Raw genomic sequence first — 27,903 nt, 5'->3', positions numbered from 1 at the left:
GTAGGGACGAGGGCTCTCTCACTGGTTATCTGTCAGGTAATAAGAACCAATCCTTATTGGTCACTCATGTGCCAGAAACTGTTCTGAATGTTTTACAAGTATTAACACATTATTCTTCACACACAAAAAAAACCCCATAAGGCTCTTAATTATTATTCCCATTTAATAGGTGGAAAAAAAAAAGAGGCACAGAGAAGTTAAGTGCCTTGCACAATGTCAAATATACTATTTGCTGAATTCAAACAAATATAATAACGATCGTGATATGTCTGCTGACCTCAGAGAAAGTTAGTCTGAGTACCCTAGGGGTACTCAGTAAATATCTTCATTCTAGAAGCTGAAGTCATAGTTCTTTTTCCACCCTGGGGAATTGTTGCTATTCATTCAGGGACTCCTGAGGCCAGAAAACACAGGCATGTTTCTGGAGGTCTTCTACTTATCATAAAAAAAAAAAAAAAAGGGAGATGTGACTTTTGTGAAATGACTTGAGAGTCCTAGATCTGGATTCAATTTCACTCTTACAGAGTCATTTCATTTCACATCCTCTCCATATACTTATTTGTGTGTTTTTTTTAAATTTTATTTTAAATGATCTCTGATGTCTTTTCCAGAGCAACTAGCTGTGGCTCTAAAGCAAGCACACAGATAAAGAGAAGCTCGTAAAACAGGCTGCTGAAAGCTAGCTGCATGTCCAACAGAATAAAGACAATGGCCACTTGGGAAAAAATAGCCATCAACTCTGCTCAGCACCAACTCACAAATTCCAGCTCGAAGGGGCTCACATCTCCCAACATGGGAAAGGTAGATTGCTTTGGAAGAGTGACATGGAACTTCTGTAAGACATGTGATATGTGACTGAGCACCTCTTCACATTCGATCCTTTTGCTCCCGGCTGAATGCCACTAACTCTGGGGCTCTACCACTGTCCACGGAGGAAATTCAGACTTGCATGTAGAGTAAGCAGTCCGATTTTCTAAATCTGCTGCTAGGACTAGCTGCAATCCATTGAGCAGAATAGAGCCAACTGGGCCTGAGGGCCTTTGCTGTTAAGGGGAAGCAGAAGTGAGGAGCTGGAGAATCTCAAGAAGCTCAAGGGAGACAGCACCAGAGCCACGTGGTGCTAAACAAAGAAAAACCACCACTAATGGCACAGAACACATAACCATGAAATTTAAGAGAGGAGCAGGCTGGCAGGTGGCCTGTCCTTTGCCTAACCTCTCAGACTGTTAACAGCCTCTCTCCTTCGAGGATGTGCGGAAAACGCATCATAAATTTTGGTTTCGTGTGTAAAATACATTTACGCAACGCTTATGCTATCACTTGTTCTAAATGAGCAGTTCCCATGGCATTGGCCTGACTGTGATAGACAGCTGATCTGAAAAGTCTGGAAATGGCCCTCACGTTGCCCGAGGGTTGTCCTTGTCATAAATTAGCTGGGGCTGTTTATTTAAAAATAGCTAGACTTCATTTATTTTTAAAGTCCTTTACACTCTCCGAGAAGGAGCTAAAATGCCTCCTCCTCCATGAAGCCTTTTCCAATGTTGTCTTCCTCCTTCCAGCTCTACAGCACTTTGCTTATTAGCGGCAATGATCCACCTCACTCGGCCCAATATTTAGCTGTTCTAGATCATGACATCCCTAAGCACAGAAAATGTGGCACAGAGAGCTTGGCTTTTGAACAGCTTCAAAAACTAGTGCCATCCTTATTAACTCTTGGGTAAGTTATTTAATTGAACCACTGTCTTCATTTTTACATCGGGATAGGATGCTTCCTTGCCGGGCACTCATGAGCATTGAATGAGAAAACATGCACAGAGTGCTTACACTGGTCCCTGGAACATAATGGGTACTCAACAAATGTCAAATACCTCCTCTTCATCATCTGCATTCTCTGGAAAGCCCATCACAGTGCCTTGCATACACTGAGTGCTCAATAAATATCATGGTTGGGTTGAAATAAATTGCTGAATTACCCGCTTGTCTGTTTGACTTCATTTCACATTAGATTCAACCAGGAAATTATTGATTTGCTGACTTCACATGCAATGCCATCTACAAAGTGATTACTTTTTCTGTCTTTTGTTTTTTTTTAATGAAGATGGATTCTACTATTTACGTATATTTTCTTATGTGTATTACATACACAAGAAACCATTTGTCTGCACTGATAGCTCACTAACTTTCTAAGTTACTGGTATGAATATTCCAAAATGATACAGTAGAAGCCATTCAAGATTTTAAGGCTATCATTTCACACTAGGGAAAATATCTTGCCCATTTCTCAGAAGACTTAAAAAGGCTAAAAGTTCAACAAAGGATCAAATTTTTGTTGCCTTTGCTGCTCCGGAAGTAAAATTTCAGTGTGGGAGTCTTTTCCTCTGTCTGACTACTCTCAGCAGCTGGGTCCCCAGATAGGCAGGGCACTTACACTTCCCCACCAGAAGGGCCTTCTCAGGGAATTAACTGGGCAGCAATGTAGTTTCAAAATTCTTTCACTTCCTCTGCATCTTCCTGTGTTCCAGGCCCTCAGGACTTTTCTATCTGCCAGCTGATCTGATAAACCACTACAAGTTAAAAAATAAATAACATGCTAATGGTTTGTGAGAATAATGGTAGCTCCTTCTTAGGTAACACCATTACATTTTATTAAGGATCTACTGGATGGAATTACTTATTCAAAAGAATGTCTCTGAGAATTTCATATCCTATGCTGGCTGATGGATAAATGCTTTGAACTTAGGGATGTTTTGCACTCCTCAAATCATTTATAGACTGCTAACTTTTATTTATTTATTATTATTATTAGTTCCAGGTGTACAAAGCAACATAACAGTTAGACATTTATACCCCTCACAAGTGATAAGCCCCCTCCCCCACGCTACTAGCTCTCTCACATCATATATAGCTGTTACAATACCATTGACTATTTTCCTTATGCTATATCCCACCTCCTGTGACTAAATATACATATTTTTCCTTATAGTTGACATACAATATTATTCTACTTCAGCTTCAGTTGTACAGCACAGTGGTCAGGCATCTATACAGTTTATTAAGTGATCCCCTTGATAAGTCCAGTGCCCATCTGGCACCTTACCTGATCTTTACAATATTGTTGATTATATTCCCCATTCCGTATTTCATATCCCCAGACCACAAATGCATTTCCTTCACTTCAGCTGCCAGTGGGATTTTTCTCCTTCTTCTCCTGAAATTGGCTAGAAAGTTTCAAGTATGGAGAAAATATGGTTCTCTTGAACCTTTGTCTATCTTGTTACTTACTACACTCTCTTGGCTGGGCAGATCATAGGACAATCACAAATTTAAAACACTTAGAGTTCAATACAGAGAGTTGTCAGCAAAGAGAGCCTACCAAAAACACAAAAGGCAGCATAGGCTGTGAGAAACTATCTGCCAAGTTAAGTCAACACACTGGGAAAAGGCACCCAACCTTTGAATTTGATTCTGAACTGCTTTGGATAAAAACATACCAATAAGAGTAGTAGTTTACCTTAGGAGTCTCCAATTCAGAAAATGGACTGTTTGACTTATAAACCCTATAGAGAACCTAATCATTGACTAGTTTACATATTCAAAATATGTGTTATATAAAATCTATTTTGTGATGTGTATATGTGCATGAGGCAGAGGAGGTGGGGAGGCTGGAAGAAAGAGAGATGGACACACACACACACACACACACACACACACACGTATCATTTGGAAGACAAAGAAAGAAAAATGGAGATAATCCCAATGCACTCAAAGAGGCCTCACTGGACTAGCCCCGAGTCCAAATCAAAATCTCAGAGGCAGTCTGAAAGCTTACATTCCCAGAATCTAGTCCATCCCAATGGGACAGAAAACATCTGATATTTACTTCCACTAAATCTCAAGTATGTCTCCAAGAGTTAGACATCCCTTTGTTCAGAGAGAAAATTGGAAACAGCTAGTTCAGCAACCCAGTGGCTTGGCAAGCCACGATTACTACTAAGAATTAGAATGGAAGTGATAGGCAGCTAAGGGAATTCTAAGTGATGCTAGATGAGATTCTGGAACCTAGGGAAAGTCAGGGAAAATATCTGCCACAAGAGGGAGCAGGAGAAGAATTTGGTCAGATGGGAGATTATTTGGTAGAGGTTCTGATGAGGGGTCTAACTACGAGGTCTGGATGATTTGGGAAGACGTTTTGGCAAGAGACATTTATCCCTAAGAGGAAAAGAAAAAAAAATGTTGATTTCTGAATTCTTAGTAAATGTAAAGCAACAATTTAATTTTTAGTTAAAAGCAACATACATGCACTCTGCAAAAATATATGTGCTCTAACCATCCTCTTTTAGTTGTGTATTTCTTTTTCCAGATTTATTTTCTATTTGTTTTGATGTTGTTTATGTCCCTGCTGATGGGCAGCCTGCTTGCTTCTTATCTACATGCTATTCTCCCTCTACCTGAAGGCATCATGGAAAAACGGCTGGCCTCAGTGAATTGCAACATGAAAATCAGATGGTGATGTCCTAAAATGCACTTACTTTGGGAGAAACACATCCATGAGCTAAATGAATGCTTTAACTTGCTTTAAAAGGAGAATCCAACTTCTGTGGATCTACAAAGCTTTCCTCTTCATTCATTTTGTCAAAGAAACATATTAAGTACTTAGAGCGAAGGAACCATGCGTTTACTTTGCAAGATAAATAAAAGTCTATTTTTGTCTGATAAAAAACATGTTAAATATAGCTTGCTAAAAAAATGTTGAAGCTCTCTTAGAATATGTTTCTTCTCAAAACATAGTAAGCTTAAAAGAGCAATTACCTTAATTGTTGCAAATAGGTGTTACTGATTATATTTCACCTTCCTTTTGTAATTTTATTTAGAGTTAAAGCACTGCTACTGCTATGCATTTTCTTCCCCTTCCTAGTTAACAAAAGGGTTATCTAGTTCTCAGTCTTAATCCAAAAAGATACAGTAGAAACCATGAAATAGTAATGGTAAAAAGTAAATAGAAAAATAGACAGGTAGGTAGGTAGAGAGATAAACAGATACCTAGATATAAAGCATAACCTTCATACTCTTAATTTGTTACTTTTCCTCTTCCAGCCCTTTAAGCTCCAAGACAGAGTAAATGAAGCCTCATTATCAAGAATACTTACTTCTTTGCAATGTCTGCACAGCTCAACACTGAATAATGGATTACTTTTGTCTAGGTAATGGTTTACCTTCTTTTTTTCTTTAGGAATTAATCATTCCATATTTAATAAAAGACAACAGCCATTTTAGGGGGGGGGGAATCACGGATCCTTTTAGAGTAGCAGGGAGAAATCCTAACTAAAGAGCCCTTAGATCCAAATGGAATCCTTCAAGCAGGCAGAATTTATAAAATGAAAACCATTTGAAGAAAACACATCTTGCTTCTTGATTAAATAAGTGTAGGTATTCCCCCACTTTCTCCCTCACAAGGCCCCCAAAATGGAGCTAGCCCTCCCTTCCTTCCTCCTTTCAGACCCGCCTAACCTCCCAATTAAGCAAGTTTAGCAAAACCCAGAGTTAAATCCAAGTAACACAGGATTTGAAAGAGGAACCTAAAACCAGTCATCCCTATTTTGGCTTTGTTTTCTTATCTGAAATGAATGAAACATCTAGACATATTTTGCTCCCTCCTTTCCTGACTTCCTGCAGGGGTAGCTTTGGAAGAGAAGGAGAAAACATGTGAGGTTATGCGTGTCTGTTGGGGGCATGAGTGGAAGGCATACTTCGAGACTCCCCTCTTGGTTGCTCCCCATATTCTTTCAGAAATCTTGACACCAATGCTGGATTGTGGATGTTCTATTATTGCTCATGTTTGGAAATACTCAGCTCTCTGCCTTTCACCAGATCTGATCAGAATTTCCACCTACTCTACTAGCTAGCTGCTCCATGATCAAGATGCCTGTGCTGTCTTACCACATCTGTCATTTTTTAAACCGTTTCTTCCATTACACGTCCTACTGATATCCTTTTTCCTCGCTTTAGTCTTTAAACCTCCAGCAGGACAAAGTTTGTATTGTTATATTCACAACCACTAGTGGCTGACTAGCAGGACAGAGCGCCAGCAAGGGAGTCAGCAGAAGGGGGGTTAAAACAGACACCTAGTGCAAAGCATGACTTTCTTTCTAATGACTGCAGACACCATGCACAGAGCTCTCTTCAAAAAATTCTTTGTAAAATTTGATCATTCTGCTGTGAACCCAACCACTGCCACTTCGTCTGGGGAGGGAAATAGGAATTGCCAGCCCAGGCCATTCATCAGTCACTAGAATCCATGGGGGGAAGAGGGGGTTTAAAAATTAAGGACTCACACATACTGTATTTGTAAAAAGCATTGCCTGGGCGGATTTGGTTTTTTCAGCCGAGTGTCCACCCATAAGACCTCCCTCTTCTTCATTAAGGTGGAGCCAACAAGAGTGTCCTCACATCTCACAATACAGACCATTTCCCCAAGAGCCAGCAAAGCTCCAGAGACAGATAATGCATCTGCAAAGTTCCCTTCGAATCTCTTTGCGGGGGGAAGTGTGTGTGTGTGTGGGGGGGGAGACGCCTGTGCGTGCAGCATCCCCAACGCCCACCCCGGCACAGTGCCCAGAAACCGGGACCCTTCAGCCCACTTGCCCGCCGCATTTCTCCCTTGTCTGTTCTCCCGACCCGGGCCACACCTCCCTCAGCTCCGCAGTCCGAGGCGAAGGAGCACCCGGCGCTTGCCAGAGAAGAGGATTCAAGAGTGTGGCGTTGGGGAAGACCCCAGGGATTACCAGGAGGAGGGATGACCACAGAGCAGAGCCCAGTGGGTGGGGACGCCTGGATCCCCGGCAGCGCTGCATTCCGGGTGGACTTAGCTCTTAGCGCCCTGAAGCCTCAGAGCCCAGCGCGGTGCAGGGTGCAGCATCTCTCCTTAGCAGCCCTTTTTTCTTCCGGCCCCGGCAGGCAGGCACACTCACACCCAGAGGCTCAAGCCCGAACAATCTCACTCTTCGAGAAGCGTGGACACCCCAGAAAATGTGTGGGGAGACACACACACACACACACACACACACACACACACACACACACGATTTAGGAGCCGGTCCTTTGTCAAAGCGGAGGGAAGTGTAGCCTTACGAACAACAAATGGAAAATAGTTGGCGGTCTCTGACCAAATCCCTCCTGCTTGCCCATCATAAGATCCTACCTGGTTTGGGGAAGTAGGGATGGATCCTTCCCCCGTTCCTCCACGCTAGTAGGAAATACGGCACACTCCCTCCTTTTAAATAGCGCCCGATCAGGAAGAGGTCGCTCCCATCTTCACTGGGAAGCACAAAGCAGGAGACCGCGGGCAGGCTCCCGTGCAGCGCCGGCGCGAGCAGGAGCGGCGGTGGCGGGTAGCCGGTGCGCGCGGGCGGGAGGCAGGCGCCGAGGCCGGGAGGCTGGGAGGGCCAGGGCCCGGGCGGCGCGCGCGCTCCCCCGCCCCCCGCGCACACTCGCCCGCCCGCCGCCCGCCGGCCGCCTGCAGCCTCGCACTGGCTCACACGCGTGCTCAGCCCCGCTGCAGCCGCCGCCGCGGCCCCCGAGTCCCCGCGCCCCGGCCCCCTGCGGGTCCTCCGGTGCCCTCGGCCACCGCCGGGGAGTAAAGCCAGCGCGTTTCTGGAGCACTAAGCGAGTAGAGAGCCCTTCCAGCCTCCCAGCTGCTGAGATTTTTCGTTTTCCCCCCGGGCTCTCGACCCGCAGTGCGTTCTGGCCGTGCGCTAGCGCTGTCTCCGGCACCCACCCCAACGGTTACACGCGCAGACAGGCACTGCAACTTTTCTTTTCAACCGTCCTCACCAACAGACAGAACCCCAACCCCAACTCTCCTACTCGTTTCTCACCTCTGAAATTGTTAATCAGGTATATCTTTCTTCCTCCACTTTCTATCCCTCTGCTAAGGGAAGCTTTCTTGTAACAAAGGGATCGGGGATATAACAATGATTTTCTCTTAAATCCTCACTCCATGTTTCTCCTACATATCAGACATGAACAGCAACACGCTGGCCAGTAGCTGCTGACACAAGCAGATAAGGATATGGGGGTGGGGAGAGGGGTATTCCCCAGCCAAGAACTCTGCAAGATTCTCCGTCGTGGTGTTTCCCTCAAAGATTGCAACTCACCTGGGAATAAAGACCAAGAGACTGTTTAATTTGAATGCCATGCAGCTTCTAAACTACAGAGAGGAGTAAAAGCTGAGCATTAAGGTTGAGCTGGGAAAGATCTAATGCAACAATCGACGAACCATTCATTGCCCTTTCCAAGAGAAGCATTATCATTGCCAATACATCACTTCCCCATAATTAATAAAGGAGCACTGCACCAGGCTCTTGCTCTCTTGACAGCTCATTCATCCTTACAAATCCTTAATGACTTGGCAGGATGAAAGGCTAGACCTACTGTGGAGTTCACAAACCTGGCTGCACATCAGACACCTGGGAAGCTTGTTAAAGATGCAGATTTTAGCATCCCATCTGAGAATCTGCTGTTGTAGCTCTCAAGCAGGACTTCAAGTTTGTATTGTAAAGCACCAGTTTGTATTTTAAACTACTGGTGTGGTTTGCCAAGGTGTGAGGGGTCAGGGGCAGCTATATGGGGAAGGTGAGAGGAGCAAGCTCTAGAGCACTGGGCACAAAAGTTAGTCCCTTGGCAGAGTTCTCCCCAGTACTTACAGCACAGCTCTGGGGCAGCCAGCCCATAGGAAAAGCAAGATTCTCACCGGAAATCCCACTGTTTGACTATGAGATAAAGAGGGGGTAAAGGAAGTAGCCCTCCACTGCTGCCTCCATGCCAATGGCTTGCAACCCTGAATCTCCAGGGGAGCTTTTAAAAATCCCAGTGCTTAGGCCACACCCCAGACCCATTAGCTTGGAATCTCTGTGGGTTGGGACCCAGGCATCAGTAACTCTGTGTGTGTGTGTGTGTGTGTGTGTGTGTGTGTGTGTGTGTACATGTGTTCCCTGGTGATTCCTATGTAACCACGGTTGAGAATTACTGTTCTAAGCCAATACTCCTCAAACAAGAATGTGCGTGTGAATAACCTTGGGAGTGTCCTTTCTTGTGTAGGAGATCTGGAGCAGACCTGGGGTCTGCATGTCAGCGTCGCATACTAGTGCTGTCCACGCTGCCTGAAGGGGGCCCACACTTTAATAACTAGCAGGGGTCTGTTGTGTTCCATCCAGTAGTTGAGGACACTTGGCAGGGTGGAGGAAATTCCAAGCTTCTTCTTGTCTTGTATATTCCTAGGAATCATTCCTCTCTAAGGACATTTTCCATTTCTTGCTTATGAGTTACATTTTCTTGAAAGCCACTCTGTACACAAACTTCTTGTTACAAGGCACTGACTAGTGGGTGTGAACAGAATCACATGTAGGGAGACACAGAAGGTCACCATCTCTCTGTTGGAGTATGTGCTCAGCCAAAAGTTACTTAGGGTCCTGAGTTTCTGGGAGTGTGAAAGGCAGACATTTGGCTCACACTCTACAAAAAGGACTTGGAGAGCAAAGTGGCTGCTTTCTAAAAGACACAGAGAAAAGCATACGCGTATAACTAAAGACTCCACCCATAGGAAATGGGACAACACTAACTGAAGGAGCAGAGTGAAAGAGCTAAATGAAAATGTGAGTGGAGTACATCTTATTAGAATACACTCTGTGGAAAGGGTGTGGTCTATTAATGCTATTATGGACCACTTAGTGAAAGCTCAGATTTTCTTGAAAGTGTAAACATGCTTGTGACATGGGGTGACGAGAGCCCTGTTCAGTTTTTTTTTTTTTTTTTTTTTTTTAGTCTCAAGTGTATAAAACAACATAGTGATTAGACATTTATATACCTCACAAAGTGATAAACCCCATAAGTTACCCATCTGACCCTGTTCTTAAAGTCTATATTCCATTGGTGCCCAGAGTCCATCTTGGCAGCAGATAAGTCTTTTTTTTTTTTTTTTATTTATCCAATACTCTGTGACTTTACTGAGTGAAAAACCACATAGAAACAAATGAACTAAATAGCCAAATTTCATCTTGGGTCTTGTTATTCCTCTTCTTTTCCAACCTAGATTGATATTTGGTTAATTTGGTTTATTGGAGGAAAAATCCTCCATTAAATGGTCCTCTCTTTACCTAGAACCTCTAGTGCTTAGTCACTTGGCAGCCTTTTTGATTTGGCTCAATTTCTGAACCCCTACTTTTTATTTTGCCTTTCATTTCTCATTAAAGGCATTTTTATAAGGGTTCCAGGGCCCCGAGGCAAATCGAACCTTTTGCTCCCTCCTAAATGTCAAGCATGACTGGGTTTTTATTGCAAGAATTATCAAAGGCTATATCACTGGCACAAAGCTCTAGGTAAGGAAATTGTGAGGCTGCAGCACGCTGTGGCTTTGGAAAGAAGAAACAATGCATGTAGGAAGGTGGTGATTTACATTCCAATGGCAATATTATTTCTTAACTGTATTCTTGAATATTGATTGCCATTCTTTCCTTTGGACTTGAGATTCAGTTATGAGTTTCCATTGTTATGTATCCAAGCAGTATGGCATGACCATTTCGGGGACTCCACAGGGATATCACTGAGATTTGATATATTCTGATGATGGTTCAGATTTTCCTGAACTATTTTCCTGCAAATCTTCAGGAAATTTTAGCCAGTTCATTTTTGGACCATGTATGTATAAAAGCTGTGAATTAGGTCCAACTTTTTTTATCCAGTCCATGGAAAAATTAAACATACAATCGGGGTACCAAAATTAAAAAAAAAATAGTATTTTACTAAAACATCCACTACTTAGAGAAATTACTTTGTTGTAATGCAATTGCTATTGTGTTCTGAATCCCTGGAACCCAGCATTGTGCAGGGTGCAGCATCTCTCCTTAGCAGCCCTTTCTTCTTCTGGCAGCGGGCACTGTTTTGAATTATTTAGTTCAGAGCTACCATCATTGTTTTTTTCAGTGCTTGGGGCTTCTGAAGTGTGTTAATATAGAAACAAGACTTCCCCATCTCATTTAAATTGTGCCAGTCTTCACCGTTCAACTCTCTGCTCATTCATGGGCTCAATCTGATTCTGATTTCTACATAAGAAAAAGGTATTAGAGCACCCTCAGCCTGGCCAGTTGGTGGAGCTTAGCATTAGCCATTCTCCCATACCTAGGGACATCACGTGGGTCACTGGCTCCACTTGTCCTTTGGGTTTTCTTTGCTGCTGATTGGATCCAGGGGTTTTTGCTTCAGGGTACTGGGGATTCTTTGTTGACTTCTAAGTACTATTGTTCCTTCTCTGGTGTCTTATTCTTGCAACTAAACTTTTACTTCTCTGTTTTGTTTTGACCAGTTGAGCAACAAACTGGAACCCTACCCAGTAAGTGGGCTGTGCTACTGGGTGGGAGCAGCCTTCCTATAGACTCACAGTTATAAACCTATGCTTCATCTTATAACCCATGCTGTGAGATCACCCACTTCCTGTGAATTTGCCACAGTCTTTGGATATCAGGTGCCTGCACTTCTGCATTTGAGCACCTTACAGTCAAGGGTTGGGCTGGTACAAAATCCTAACACTTTTGTTTTTCATTTCTGCCCCTTATTATATTAAGGCCACATCTGGTCTGTATCCCACAACGTTACCAATGGTGAGGCTACCAATGAGTAACTCAGTGGCAGAATCATCATGTAGAGGGTCAGGAAACAACAGAGATTGGTTAAGAGTTAAGGCTTTGGAGTCAGAATATCGAGGCAGACTATCACCTCCGGCTGTGTGAACTTGGGGAAGTTTCTTAACCTCTCTGAGTCACAATATATTTGTCTGGAAAACCTAGATGGTAAAAATCTTCTTCAAGGAGCTATATGGAGGACAAAATGTATACAATGTGTTTGACATCGTTTCTGATCACAGTAATTATTCAATAAATGTTGTTGTTTTTATTATCATTGGTAAAGTTCCATAAAAATGATATCCATAAAGTATAAAAAAGGTTCCATATAATTAGACTCTACATATTCAGACCATCTCATTATGGACAATAATTATGCTGTCATCTGTGTTATACAGAATTCTATACAATGAATAATCCAAGAAAATGGATGCCTCTATAGCACGAAAGTACTTTTCTTCTCTGCAGTGAAAGAAGCTGCTTGTGCACTTTCTGTTTTTGTAGGTACAGAGTGTGGTGATGTGATTGATAAAGAGGACCCCGCATTCTTGCTGGATCACAAAATTAATATTCCTTCATGTCTGGATATCAACTTGGTCTCATGCTCTACTGCAATCTGAGGGTATAATTTCCAATTAGAGCCATTTTAAACCAATTCCACCACAATGAAGATTTTGGTTGTCACATTAATTTTACTCACAGGGCATCTTTTTAGTCATAAACTTCTTCACTAAGTTTGCACAAACTGTCCTCAATAGTCCTTCAAGGACTCTCCATCGGTAGGGATTCAAGACGAAGGCCCTGGCAGCTGTTCCTTGCAATCCAGTTCTGAAGCAATGTCCCTGAAAGACTGCACTTCAGCTTTTTCAATAAATCTCTTTTTTAAGGCATCATCTATGATGTATAGCTTCCTCTGCATCCTCACTTGTTGGGCACTGATTAGAATCTTTTGAGAACTGCCAATGTTTTAGTAGTTACTGCAGTGCCCAGACAACAGCCCTTGAAAATAGTCATAACAAAAATACCTAAGGGGGAAATAGACTGAATTTATAGGTGTCTTAATTCGTGGCTTTAATGATGCTGATTCTGCTACCCCTGGAAGTGTCTCACGATAATGAAACTACATGATCTTGTCTCTTTAAACATTCAGAATCCTATAGAGTTTGCTAAGTAATCGTGGGCAAGAAAAGTTCAGAAACTCATTTTTTTTTCCTTTTCTGTTATCATATCCTGTCACACACACAAAAGCTTAGACATCTTTGGATTGGTTCCAGAATTTTTAAGAGTATAGACCAAAATAAGCTATTTATGTAGATATTAAAATTATTTGCCATTTTCAAACTAATTTTTATATAAGAAATCCTATGAACTAGTTGCGTGAGCTCTGATTACTTTCATTTTAAAGACTGAGAAAGTATAGCGATTTGCCCAATCCTGGCTACACCAGTTGTGTTGTTTTAAAATCATATTGAAGCCCAGACCCACTCTTAGAGATTCTGTTCCTATGGATCTGAAGTGGAGTAGGGGTACTGGTATTTTTTTAAGTTCCCTGGGTGGGACTAAGCTTCAGCCAGAGCAGAAAACCATTGGCCTAGGATCAAATAGCTAATTAGTAATAAAGACAAGTGAAAAAAATCGGCCACAATGCTGTTTCTATGCTGCTGCTGCTTTGAACACTGATTATTTAACAGAATATAAAAATGGGGACATTTCTTGGAAATTTAAGAGAACTTACAAATGTTTGAGAGTCTTTCTGAGTCTCCATGAGCACAAGTGGGTATTGTAATTGACCTGACCAATATAGATAAGCAGATTGGAAGATATGATCAAGAAAGTGAAATCCACGGCTTCAAGGCCTGTTGAACAGTCAGTCCTCAGCATCTAGAGTCGTTTTAGGTGCATGGTAGATGAATTAATCAAACACATAATGTCCCTTGTAGGAAGACTGACCTCTATGGACAGAAGATAGATTGTGGTTATAGGGGAAAGTTAACTCTTTGGCCCTTGTCCAGTGCAATCTGCAACTTAATAGCAATCATCTCCTTATAGCACAGTGAAGGTCCTGGTTAGCAACTGACATTGTCACCGTATCCACACCCACCGTCCTGCCTGGCCACCTGCTCTGTGATGACAGACAGATTGTCTGTGACATTGCAGGAGGCCAGACCACACAGAGATGGCAATCTGACCCAGCCTCAGGCTTGTGCCTATAAGCTGACCCTTTGTCAGTTATCTCAGGAATTACTTATAAGCTCCTATTTGGCCCAGTTTGTAAGCATGTCAGAGAATCTCTTATTTCCTGTTAAGCGGGGCTTTAGGCATCTATTTTGTGGGTGCTACGCTTGGATTTCATTTATTATTTTTCAAGAATCAAGGAAATTGTGAACTTCCTGATATGTTCAAAGTCAGTCACTAAGCAGTTCTCATTAAAGGCAAGAAAGTGGGCAGAGCAGAGGCAAATAAAACACAGTTGAGAACAGCCCTGTTATTCAATTGTTCATTCATTCCTTCATATATTCATTTAACAAGTACTTATCAGGCATTGTAATACTAGACCCTGGAGTTATAATAGCGAAAACATCAGCAAAAGTGCCCACCCTCCTGGGACTAGCATTCTATTAGAAAAACAAGAGGCAGTAAGCAATATAAACAAATTAACACTGTAGAGGGTGTCAGTTGGAGATACTGCTATGAGAGAAAGGAAGCAAGGAAAACAAACAGTGACATTGGGAGCTAGTACTAGTTTAGGTGGTCAGTTTGCAGAGCCCTGAATAAAGTTAGGAGTGCTCAGTGACAGTGCCATCCCTTTCTTGAGCATCCCAAAAAGATGAAATTATAGAATGCAGTGTTTTGTTTGTTAGATAATTTGTTTCTGCCCTGAGTTGAGGTTCCTTTAGGAATTCCCACCTCGAAGCCACTGGCCTTCTTTAGGGCTAGCTACAGAGGCATGGCCCAACGGCTTGCACCATGTAGGAACATATTCATATGACGTAAATCCAATAGCTGTTCCAAAAAGACAGATGGCTCCCAGAGGTTGCACGTAAAGGTTGTATTCCTTCTGAGGCAGAGTCGATGCAAGAATTCTGAGTTCCCTCTTTGGTTTTACTTAAAAAAAATAGCATCTTATTAAAGCAACTAGAAGGGAAACTCCACCCGTGAGCTCTCATGGGTGAATTTCTTGCCACAAAGTCAACAGCGCTAGTGATGAAAGAGGGGAATCACATACGGATAACTTAATGATGGTTCTAATGCTTCTTTCCATGTGCTTGTCACCCCTACCTTTTCCTTCTTCTGACATTCTTATCTGAGACTACACAATACATATAGTATGCACACACACACACCTGCACACACACTCCACTCACACACACCCACACTCTTACACAAACTCACACACCCACTCACATACATGATTCTTAACTGTTGCTAAATATCTAATTATGGGGAAAAAATCACCACTTGCAAATTTTCAAATAACACATGGAAATAATAGCCAACCTCTTATTTTTTTCCTAATTTTATTTAACACTGATAGTTTTTTATTTGTCAGATCATATATATATATATATATATATATATATATATATATATATATATACATATATGATTTCAAGTCTACTTAGCAGCTCCTAGGCTAGAGCAGATTATGACCCATGTATTGATCTCATTTCAAATGGACAATGATAGATTTGATGGCTAAAAAGCAAAACAAAACAAAACAAAAAAACCTCTGAATGTAGAAATTGCTCAAGAAAAGGCAGATTTCGATGGAAAATTATTCAACACACCAACGTGTCTCCCTAACTCATAACAGATGATCAATAAATATGTGTTGAATAAGTGATGCAAATTAATGGGACAGTCTCATTATAGGGCAATCATTTAAAGGAAATTTTGCAGATTTACTGGCTGAATTTTAAATCATTCAGGCAGCAAATAGTGACTACTCCGTTCAGAGCCATGAGCTAAGTCGTGTGGTGATTACAAAATGAATCAGACACCATCCATGACCTCCAGAAATTAAGTCTCATAGCTAGAATTAGACTGTGAAGATTTTAGAGCATCTGAGTGCTATAGCTAGATATCTGCTTTATGAAGATGTACTTTGAGGAGTGTATGCGCTGTGCTAAAGTGGGCATAGTCCAGGATGAAGAAGAGACCAGTGAGGAGATGATTGCAATTATCTCACAGAAGGCCCTAAACAGGACTCTAAACAAGGAATGGAGAAGAAAGGGAAGAATATAGTTGTTTTTCTTTTTGGCTCAATTCTTGGCAGAGTGCCATTCTCCTACAGCCCAGTATTTTTAAAATATACTGAGTTTTCATTTTCAGGGGAATCATTCTGGATGGTTTCAATTGGAACACATATGCTTTTGATAAGGCTGTTAGTATTCTAAGGGAAATTTTTCCCTTTAAGAGTGGCATACTAAAGTGGGGCGGGTGGGTGTCTGGTCCAGAAGGCAGGGAGATGGCACATGGTGATAATAAAGAGTAGATGATACTTGGTTGGCTTTATTATTGTGTTTAAATTCTCTACAGACAGTGTACCCCTTTATTCTTTGTACCTTTAACTTTCTGCTCCTGTTATCTGTACCCCTGGATGTGTGGCTGCCTTTGAAGCAGCTTCTAGGAAGTTGAGACTATCTGATTGTCTTGCTATGTATGACACAGAGCTGACTTATATGTAGGGAGCAGCTGAAAAGATTCTTTCTTCCTATACTCACCCCATTACCCCACTAGTAAATCTCCAGACATTTAAAACCACTGTGTGGGAAAACCAAATGGAGCCATGTTTGATGAAGTATGGACTTTATAAAGAGCCTCGTCCTTCCCCTAACTACAGCTGCTTTTAATATTATTTCAGAAATAATTAGAATCAGTGAAAGAAATCTGAACATAATTGTAATATTTAATCAAATATTTTTGTCTTTTGAACATATATATACATATATATGTATATATATGTGGATATCTACTCAGGAGAACATTTTGCTAAAAGCAGTCTTATTTGCTGGATAACAGATCGAAGTATAAAGTCAATTGGTTTGATTTTTAATATGCAATTCTGACATCTCTTGTGACACATCCTCAATCTGACACAAACTAAAAAAAACTGTACATTAGTCATTACAAGAAATTTAGTGTCAATTTAACATTAACACTACTTGACATTATAAGAAATATTTTTAAATGGAAAGCATATGCTAGATTTTTTTTAGAAGTTTAGCCTTTTGTTTGAAGGTGAAATATTATTTATTTTATTTAAAAATTGAATACATTGATTAATTATTAAAATTAAATAAGTTTAAATAAATTTATTTAAAAGAATAAAACTTATTTATATATAAAAACTACTCTTAGAAAAATACTTGATTATTTCCTTACAAGTTTGGAACCTTCCTTCCTTTCTTTGTGAGACAGTATCTTATGATTAGAGCAGATATGAGCTGAATTTTGTGGAAGTGGACTTGAATTTTGGGAGTTACCTGATAGCTACATAATCATAGATAAAAATCATCCATTATTCACTCACTTGTTTAATGAGTATTTTTGAGTGATTAAGCAAAGCACTGTGTTAGACATAAAGGGATCATCAGTGAATACATGAACAAATGAGGCTTTTATCTTGGGGAAGACAAGAGATACTAACAGCATTATACAATTTTCTAATAGATGCAGCTGACCTTTGCAAGGAGAGTCTGTAAAGCTCAAAAAGATGACTACCGTGTTTCCCCGAAAATAAGACTTAGCTGGACCATCAGCTCTAATGCGTCTTTTGGAGAAAAAACTAATATAAGACGCGGTATTATATTATATTATGTTATATTATATTATATTATACCCAGTATTATATTGTTATATTATATTATATTATATTATATTATATTATATTATATTATATTATATTATATTATATTATATATATATCATATTATACCCAGTATTATATTATATTATATTTTACCTGGTCTTATAAGACTGGGTTTTATATTAATTTTTTGCTCCAAAAGATGCATTAGAGGTGATGGTCTGGCAAGGTCTTATTTTTGGGGAAACATGATTGGAACTGGCTAGAAGAAGTGAGCTTAATTTAGTCCTAGACACAAGAAGCTTCAGGTGCAAAGGCCCTGGGGTGAGAAGGAGCAGTCAAGGAACTGAGAAAAGGTCAGAAGATGTAAAGCACAGAAGTGAGGGACAGAGGGTATTAGCAGGGGCTGCAGGGTAGGCAGAGCCATGTAGGGTTTGGTCTTCTGGTCTTTTCTCAAGATCAGGATATTTTTCTTTCTGAGGACTTGCCTTTGTTTTCCTATGGAAAAATTAGCCTTGCAATAACTAGACTCTTCTTCATTTTTCCTACTTTCCTTGCTCACACATGGTTAACCAGAATTCCAAGTTTGGTATTAAGTGAGAGACTTAAAAACTGGAAAACTGAAAACAAATTAAATCATATTTTCTAGACATGATTTTACTTATCACAGTTGTGCATTATCAGGGGTCTCCTTGTGATTATTGGTCATCACTACAATGCCCATAATTCTTCACCAGTGTGCTTTTCAGATTATATGTTGGAATCCTGTTCTTTTCTATGCCCACATATCTTCCAGACATGCCCTTCTAAATTACTCTCTTGTACTTATGGATAAGAATATTACCAGCCAAAGTGAACAAAAAAGTACTGGATCAAGTCTCGAATGGAGACAATACATTTCATAACTTTAAAAGATTCCTAGGGGCTGGCCCGGTGGCTCAGGAGGTTGGAGCTCCATGCTCCTAACTCCGAAGGCTTCCAGTTCAATTCCCACATGGGCCAGTGGGCTCTCAACCACAAGGCTACCAGTTCAATTCCTCGAGTCCCGCAAGGGATGGTGGGTAGTGCTCCCTGCAACTAAGATTGAACACGGCACCTTGAGCTGAGCTGCCTCCCGGATGGCTCAGTTGAGCACGTCCTCTCAATCACAAGGTTGCCAGTTTGATACCTTGACTCCCCCAAGGGATGGGCAGCGCCCCATGCAACTGAAATTGAACACGGCAGCTTGAGCTGAGCTGCCGCTGAGCTGCCGCTGAGCTCCCTGATGGTTCAGTTGGTCCAGTTGGTTGGAGCGTGTCCTCTCAAAAAAAAAAAAAAAAAAGATTCCTACATTTCCACCTGTTTATTTAAAGTTAAATTTTCTGCATTGTGGTATATAAACAAATTGGCAATTTGTGCTGTGTGCTACTCACTCTGTTAGGAGCTGAGAGTGTGATAGGGGGCTGATGCTAACCCAATCTCTGTAATAAAGAAACAATTGAAAGTGAAAGGATTTACCGTACAGAGTATCACCCTATAGATTACACAGTATGCTGCCCTCGTAAGCAAAAGTCAGCAGTGTGATGATAAGTTTCTCCTAAACAGAGACATGGAAACAACCAAAGTGTCCTTTGATAGATGATTGGATAAAGAAGATGCAGTATATATACACAATGGAATACTATTCTGCCATAGGATGAAATAGTGCCATTTGCGACAACATGGATGGATCTTGAGATTATTACGCTGAGCGAAATAAGTCAGACAGAAAAAGTCGAGAATCATATGATTCCACTGATATGTGGTATATAAAACTGAAAATGAGGGAACAAGACAAACAAATGAACAAAAACTCATAGACACAGACAATAGTTTAGTGGTGACCAGAGGGTAAGGGGATGGGGATGATAGATGAGGATAAACGGAATCAAATATATGGTGATGGAAGGAGAACTGACTCTGGGTGGTGAACACATAATGTGAAATATAGATGATGTATTACAGAATTGTACACCTGAAACCTATGTAACTTCACTAACCATTGTCACCCCAATAAACTTGAATAAAAATAAAATAAAAAATAAAAATAAAGGAGAGGGTGATAGTGTTCTTAGGTATGGATGGAAGGAGGACAAAAGTCCACACTGTGTCATTCACTTCTCTAAATTATCTTTCTCCTCTCAATTAAAAAACGTTTGTAGCTGCCTTCTTTGTCTTCTTTTGTTTCTTCTATAGAATAACGATTTGCTACCTTTTGCTCCTTTTAGAGACAATTTCTTCCTTAATTAAAGGTTATATAATGTCTCTGCATTTGACATTCACATAAATAGATTCTGTCCTTGTTATTCCCTTCAGTATCCTCTCCACTTTAATTAAATCCTGATTAATTCCTGCTTTTTTCCAAAGAACAAACAACAGTGGTTTTTTGTGACACTTTTGAATTCACTAGTACGTTCACCATCTTTATCTATTACACTCATGATAATAAATTTGTATGGCTATCACCTTTATTATCTTCAAAAAGTAATTTTTGGCAACAAAATGGAAAGAAAACTTTTTCACATATGACCATATCTCAGGTTGATTATTTGTAAAACGGGAATGTGAATGTGATTTCTGTCTTCTTGCCGCATTAAAACATTGATATTTCATGATATAAAGTCTCAGTGCTTGCTCTTGGTTTCAAAGCTCACTTTCTATCATTTAGGCTACATTGTACCTTATGAGAAAGAGGACATGGAATTATTAGCTTCCTCTCCATAATTGGGGATTTTTGTTCAAAATATAATCATTCGTTTTCTCTGGAAAGATGATTTTGAGATAACACTAACTTTAGTGGCATTTACTTATTTAAAAAACAAGTGGTGTTTGTGGGTTTTTTTGTTTGTTTGTTTTGTATTTTACTATTTACTGCTATTGCTTTTTACAGAAATATACTCTTTCCTATCCATCCTACTCAATTATTTTGATTGTGATGACTTTTCATGTCTTTCCACATGGTTCTTAGCATTGCCCATTAAATTTAAGCAAGCTTCTTCTGAAACAGAAGTAATTTTAGATTACCACATTTTTCTCTTTTTATTTTAATTTCCTCTCAATTAAAAATAGCTTTTCTATTCTGTGTTTTGTGTATTTCCAATGTGCAAAAATCTTTTGCATAGAATAATGTAAGTTTACATACTTTCTTTACTTTGTATTATAGTAAATTCAAACATACATAAAAGTAGAGGGAGAAATAGAATGAGGCCCCATGCACTCATTTTTATCTTCACTAGTTGACAACAAAGAGTCAATTTTGTGACATTGTTGGCCCCTTCACATTTCACCTTTGACTGCTTCAAAGCTACTTCTGACTATCACATCATTTCATCAGAAAATATTTGAATGTATGTTTCTAAAAGAGGACTCCTTTTTTTAACAACATTGTCACACTTAAAAAATTAACAATAATTACTTAATCTCATCAAATACTTGGTTTAGAAATTTCTCTGATTCTCTAGTTAACCATGTTTGCCATTGGTATGTGAGAATAGTGATCCAAACAACATTAAAATATTACATATGTTTGAAAGGTCTTTAAGACCTTCTTTATAAATTACTCTTTCCGTTTTATTCCTGCAATTTTTAAAAAACTTTTTATTTATTTTTAAGTGTGTTTTTCCAGGACCCATCACATCCAAGTCAAGTATTTGTTTCAATGTAGTTGTGGAGGGTGCAGCTCACAATGGCTCATGTGGGGATCAAACCGGCCACCTTGTTGTTAAGAGCACTGTGTTCTAACCAACTGAGCTAACCTACTGCCCCTTATTCTTGCAATTTAATGTCCCTAAGAAGTCAAGTCCTTTTTCCTGTCATTTCACTCATTCTTCAATCCACTGATTGCTTTGCTGCACTATCTTCTAAGAGATTTCTATCCCCTATCTTTCTTATAACTTTAGATGCTTATCTGGCATGACTGTATCAGTGGTGTGTGTATATCTTCCATTTTGTCATATTAAGAAGTAAATAATGTCTGGTTGCCCTCTTTTTGTGTTGTTAAACTTACTAGTGTATTCGGGTATCTTCAGCTTAACTCATCGATTTATAAAGTTCCCCAACTAGTGTTTCTAGCAGCCATTGATGATTATTGCCCTGATCTGATCCTTTATTTCACTGGAAATTTCAAAATGGTTAATATTCTATGTATCATTACTTCATAATTTACAAACTGGAATTCATTGTATTAATAGCATAAATACCATTGTTTATAATAGCAAAATTCATTGTTTATAAGAGCAAAGAAAGTACTGCAAACAATCTAAATATCTAACAATAACCTGTCTAACACATTATGATAACCATGGGAAGGCATTAAAAATGGAATTATAGATCCATGTTGACATGAACAGAATGATCTATAGATCAATATGGAACATAGATCTGTACTGACAAGAACATATATTGTGTTAAAAGCAGATTACAGAGTATCATGTATAGTTGGATGCCATATTTATAAAAACAGTAATTTTATATAAGTAGATAAAGATATATAGATATATGCATAGAAAAATTCTGAAAGCCTATCCTTTCAAGGGTGGCTTATATTTATTGATTTCTGAATGGTGGCATTTGAGAAATTTCCTCTTTTCACTTTACTTACTTTCATTAATACAGGAATATTTTTCAAAATTAACAAATAAAATGGAAATTTTATTTTTTTTATGTCTAAGTATTTTCAATCACCAATAAAAAACCCATTTCATTGCTAAAACCCAACAAATCAATTTTTAATTTGTAACTAAAGAAAATCCTCATTCAGTGTCATTTACACCTAACATGTACTACTGTACTGTTCCTTCTTCCCTTAAATCTCGTAGTGCAAATTACAAACAGTGATTTTGCTATTACTATGGTTTCTACTAATCAACTTTAAAGTTTTGTGTCTAGACTGGATGCTTCTTATCACCTGTGAAATTGCTGATTTTATAATGAACCAGCTTGCTGGAAGCTTTCCACTGAAGGTTTAGTTTCTCAGACAGAAACCTTTGCCCCTGCTCATGTTACGTGGTACATGGGGCCTCTATACATATTATGCTATATAATCTCTAGAACCACCCTCTGATAGCAGTATTGATAACCTTATTTTACAGATGGGAGAAAAGCCCATGTTCACACAGCTAATAAATCCCTAAGCTGGACTTGGACTCAGAATTTTTTACCTCTAAAGTCCATTCTTTGCCTGCTTGACCATTGCATTCCCACATCAGCCTTACTCCTTTTTTACCTTGAAAGTCTTATCTGACAAGTCTTAACCACACAGAGACTGTCTCACTTAATTCTCTGTCACTACATTTCTGTTGCAATAGATTACCTTATCCGTCAATGTCTAAACTCTCACGGCACCAGCACAATTTCAGCTCCTATGTAACAGGGACACACGACTTCCCCCATCTCCCTATGTACTGAGATGATAATAAATTGCGAGCTAAGCACACCGAATTGCTATTGCTGCCTAAAAATAATGTTTCTCTATCAGTCATATAGAGGAAGCACACCCTTCATTAAAATAAGAAGTGACTGACCTCAGGCATCTGTCTGGAAATACCCTATTCATACACCCCAAGGCAATAAAGTTGACAGGAAATCTGAAATGATTACTGCAATTGCAATGAGTTGAAAACAGTTTTGAAATTACAAATAGTGAAAATATCAGATAACTTTGGCAAGATAAGGCCAGACTCATTTTTTAATCAAAACTTTTTAAGACAAAATTTTAATATACATGTTTCTATAGCATGCTGGCAAATCTCAAAAAAATTGTGAAAGACATTTATCCAGCTTTAATGCATCATCTAATAGATGAGAGGGCAGAGCACTCCTCCAGCTTGGGAAAGGATTGGACTGAGATTGACTGTAAATGAACTTGACCTATAATGTTTCTAAACCAGGGTGATTATAAACATATGGGTGTGAAAACAAAGGAATCAGTGATATGGGAAGCCAAGTGTGGTCAAGAGTGACATTTCTGACATTTCCTTACATATGATAAAGAAATGTCCATTGTACATGAAAACCCTGCAGTAAACTTATACCTGCGTTTTGTGGTGTGAAAAAACCATAAGACCTTGACTTGGAAGATCTGGATTCAAGCCTGAGAACATCAATCACTTAAAGTAACTCTTAATCTCTGTGAGCTTCAGAAAATTGCTCCCTTTATAAAATGAAAATATAGTGTTTTATCCCACCTACCCCAGGGAGTTGGAGAGAACACACAGGAGAAAGTACTTCGTAAAACATAAAGCACTATATTAATATATCCCTGAGTGTTTAGAATTATTTGCCAATTGCACAATCCTAACTCTTGTTACCTAACACTCGTCTTGACTGTTTCAAAGATGTGCAGTCCTCCAACCAATGTTTTTTGAGTGCCTACTTTGTATGAGTTCTGTTCTGAGTGCTGCTGGTATAGCAGTAAACACAATAAAACTTCCTTCCCTCCTGTAGTTTACATATCCAATCAGTAGAGACTAAAATTATACACTACTAGATTTGTAAGGGATGTTAATTTATCCAACTCAACAAATATTTCTGAATAGCTACTATGTGCCAAGCACAATGATGTAGAATACACACACTACCTATTGTTGTGGCCTGGAGCCTGCCAAGTTTAAGGTGAGTTATACTACAGTATAATATAACTAAGATAATGCAGAGAGGAGACACATAGCTCAGACTTGGGAGTCAGGAAGACATCCTGTGGAAAGTACCACTAACACCAGAAGACAGAACACAGAATCGGGGTGGAGGGTAATTTTATCATCCTACTCTCTCTTTTAGAGTATAGAGGTCCTGACTGAGTATGTCCAAGGAAGAGACCTGAGACAGAGGGAATCTAGAAATCATAGCATATGGTAAATAATGAAAGAGCTGAAGATATTTAGCCTGAAATATTAAAGACTTAAACACAATAAATACCCAATTATAAATAAATTAAATGTATTTGGTGTGATTCCAGGTAGCAAATTCTAATCAATGGCACGGTATAAATCTTCCTAAAATCCCCACTCTTACCTCTTCTCTTTCTTCTGGGAATATTCTTCCCTCACTATTTAACTAACCAACATCCCCTCACCTCCATTCTAATATTCTTTATCCCTTTTCCCTGCTTTGTTTTTCTCCACAGTACATAACACCTTTTGGCACACATATTTTTACTTAGACTTATTATTCATTAATCTGCCTAGTCTCAAAATAATATGTCATGTGAAGGCAGGGATTTTATATGTTTTGTTCACTGATAAATTTCAAATTCCTAGAAGAATGACTGGGCCATAAATATTTGTTAAATAAATGAATGAGAGTTGTCCAGAATATGAAATAGGTTGCCTCACAGAGCAGTTCATTTCTAGTATAGACAATTGAAGGGTAATGGGTTTGTTTATGAGAATATTAACACAATGGGTAAAGAGTAAAATTGGATGGCCCTATGACTTTTTTCTGATAAAAAGATACAGACGTTATCTTTTATACATTCAATGGTAAGAGACTCGTTACCTCAAACAAGATGTGCAGACAATGCTGATCTTTCATATTTTCTTCTTATATTGGACCAAATTCCACAACTCTGAAAACTTTATTAAGTGATCCTAATTCTAATACAAATTGATAATAAATATAAATGTAGACATAAACTGATTTAGGATTGAAAACGTGCCAAAAATATAACTTCCACAAGCTATGGTCAGAGTGTTAAACAAAAATATAATTTTTGTTTACAAAAATAGATAATTTACATCATCTAGGACATTCCATTAAAAAATTTCTCCCTGCTGCCCTTTCTGAAGTGCAAACAATGAGACTGGATCTCTCAATACACTTGGTTGGTTTTCATTGACACCCATCATCCTTTGTCAGGACAATTGTTCTCTAGCCATGATTTTAAATATGGCATCCTGGCTTGGGAAGCAATCTTATCAGGAGATGATATACACTTAGCACTAACAAATTGTCTTTTTCATAATGACTGATCTTCATAATATGCAATCTGTTTTCTTCTTTGGGGCATATATTTGATATGCACAAAGTTGCCCTGTCACATGGTTACTGGATAGAGTATCACAAGGGGTACTCTAAAACATATTTGACTTCTCAGAAAAGGCTATGTCTCAATAGTAAGATTAAATTTACCTTTCAATTTCTAATTGCTTTGAAATCCTAATACTTGCTACAGTTTTAATGTCTGCTTCCCTGTTTTCTTCCACAGCTCTTGCTAATATTTTGATATGATTCTCAGTAATGCTTGTAATGATAGCCAACATGTCTATATTAACTACAATAGTAGATACCATTTATTAAAGGTGCTTAGCACTGTTCTGGGTACTTTAAAAGTATGAAGTCATTTAATTATTTTTTTACCAGCTCTTTGATTTAGGTACTGATATTATCCATATTTAAGAGTCAAGGAAACTAACGTATAGAAGGGTTTAGGCATTGGGTTCAGGAAGCCTGTGTTCATGGCCACAGCACTAGACCTTAAAACTTTGTATGGGGTTCCATTTGTATTTGTGTTTGCAGAGCTTTAGCCAACTGTATGTGCAAATAAATTAGAACAGTTTTCTAAGTCTACACTGAAATCTTTTGTGGAATGAGGAAGATATAATGGGTGCCAAAAAGAAAATTATGATTTTCTTGGAGTTCTGACAAATATATTTAACTAAAGTGATCAAGGATAAAATATATTTTACTATATTTTCATTGTCTTAAATTTAAGTTATAAAATGTCTAGTTAGGAATCTATTTATTGATAGTTTAGTGTCTTAGAGCGGCAGTTCTCAAACTTTGTGGACCCCATAATACTCTTAAAAACTAGTGAAGATCCAAAAGAGCTTATGCTTACGTGGGTTATATCTATATTTATTGTGTTAGAAATTAAAACCGAGACTTTATTAAATATTTGGTTATTAATCCAAAAAATAACAATAATGTACTCATTACATGTTAACATAAATAATATAGTCTTATAAAAATAACTACATCTTCCAAAACAAAAATATTTAGTGAGAAGAATGATCTTATTTTCCATACTTGTAAACATTTCAAATATTTGGCTTAAGAGAAACCAGTTAGATTTTCATATCTGCTTTTCCATTTAATCTGTTGCAGTGTCACATGCCATGTAGCCCCTGAAACCTCCCGTGTACATTTGTGAGAAAATGAGAATGAAAAGGGCAAATAACATCTTAATAGTTTATAAAAATAGCATTAACTTTATGGACCCCTGAAAGAGTCTCTTAGATGATCAGGGGTTCCCCAGATCATACTTTAAGAACTGCTTAGAATGACTGACTAGAAGAAAAACAAAATACAACTTAGTGCTTCCTTTAGATAATTACATATGCCATAGGTTCTCCCAGTTTAGGTTCTGTTTTCACCCCAAACATCACAGTCTATGATGCTTCAAAATTTTTAAGGGGTTTGGGAGAATTTCCCTCCTTTAAGCAATTTTCTATTCAAAATATAGTCAACTACCTCAACATATTCCCTTGTTTTTAATCTAAGACCTTTTGTTTTGTTTTAAAGCATGGAAATAAATAATTAATGAGAAATTAAAAGTATAATTTGCAAGTGAGTTAAGACATTTTGAGGTTAGTTGTGGGACATTTTGATTTTTTATGCAAGTGTAAGGTTCTCTTTGAAGAACTAGACTTCTTTCTATTCACCTATTCCTTGTATTACCCAATTTGCAACAACTATTTACACTTATCTTCCTCAAAGGGGGCCCTGTAAAAGCTCTAGGCTTAATGCATAAAGCAGTATTGTCTCAGTTTCTGAGGGCCATCCTGTAACTGTTGTAAAAACTCCATTGCCTGACTGCATTTGCAAAGAGGCTGAGTTCTTGTTACTTGCTGGAGCCAATTCACTCATTTAGGGATAGAGAACTGAATTTTTACCCTTATGAAACTTGTTTTTAGCTGGGGAAGACTGAAAATAAACAAAGGTATAATCTAATGTTAGGTAGTAACAATCTAATGTTAGGTAGAAAAATGTTAAGTAAGTTATGGGGATAGAGAATAACAAAGAAGGGGTTTAGGTAAGGTGGTCAGGGTAGGTCTCCCCTCCTGCAGTGGGTAATATCTGCCCAGAGCTCTGAGAAAAGTAAGGGAAAGTCTATATCTGGGAAAGATCAGTCCTGGCAGAGGTCATAGAAAATGCTAATTCCCTCAGGTCAGAAGAGACTTGATTTATTTGCACTTGAGGAAACAGCAGGAGTCAGTGTGGCTGGAGCCAAATGAACAAGTGGTAGAGGCATAGGGAAGGAGAAGTTGTTACAATTTATTCTAAGAGTGCTAGAAGCTACTGGAAGGTTTGAGTAGAAAAGAAGATCACTCTGAGTACTCTGCGGAGAATCTGCGTAGGGACATGACGGAAGTAGACCAGTGGGTAGAGAGTTGCTTGTGGCTTTCA

General features: G+C 38.9%; 1 protein-coding gene across 6 annotated transcripts in view; it reads right to left on the bottom strand.

The window, feature by feature from the left end:
* SLC8A1 (solute carrier family 8 member A1) overlaps positions 1–27,903 on the bottom strand; it is a 376,061-nt gene that overhangs the window by 307,300 nt on the left and 40,858 nt on the right. For 2 of the 6 annotated variants that reach the window (XM_019742701.3, XM_019742711.3), the window contains exon 1: positions 7,199–7,482. The exons of the other annotated variants lie outside the window; for them this stretch is intronic. The gene's annotated coding sequence lies outside the window, so the exon portion shown is untranslated. Of the gene's footprint in view, positions 1–7,198; positions 7,483–27,903 lie in introns of those variants that run through there. 6 annotated transcript variants of the gene reach the window in all.

Source organism: Rhinolophus sinicus, chromosome 2 (genome assembly GCF_057876585.1).
Source record: "Rhinolophus sinicus isolate RSI-liver-muscle chromosome 2, RSI-T2T, whole genome shotgun sequence".
NCBI classification, from domain to species: Eukaryota; Metazoa; Chordata; class Mammalia; order Chiroptera; family Rhinolophidae; genus Rhinolophus; species Rhinolophus sinicus.
The sequence above is the reverse complement of the archived record's forward strand: the minus strand, read 5'-3'. Positions and strand labels throughout refer to the sequence as shown.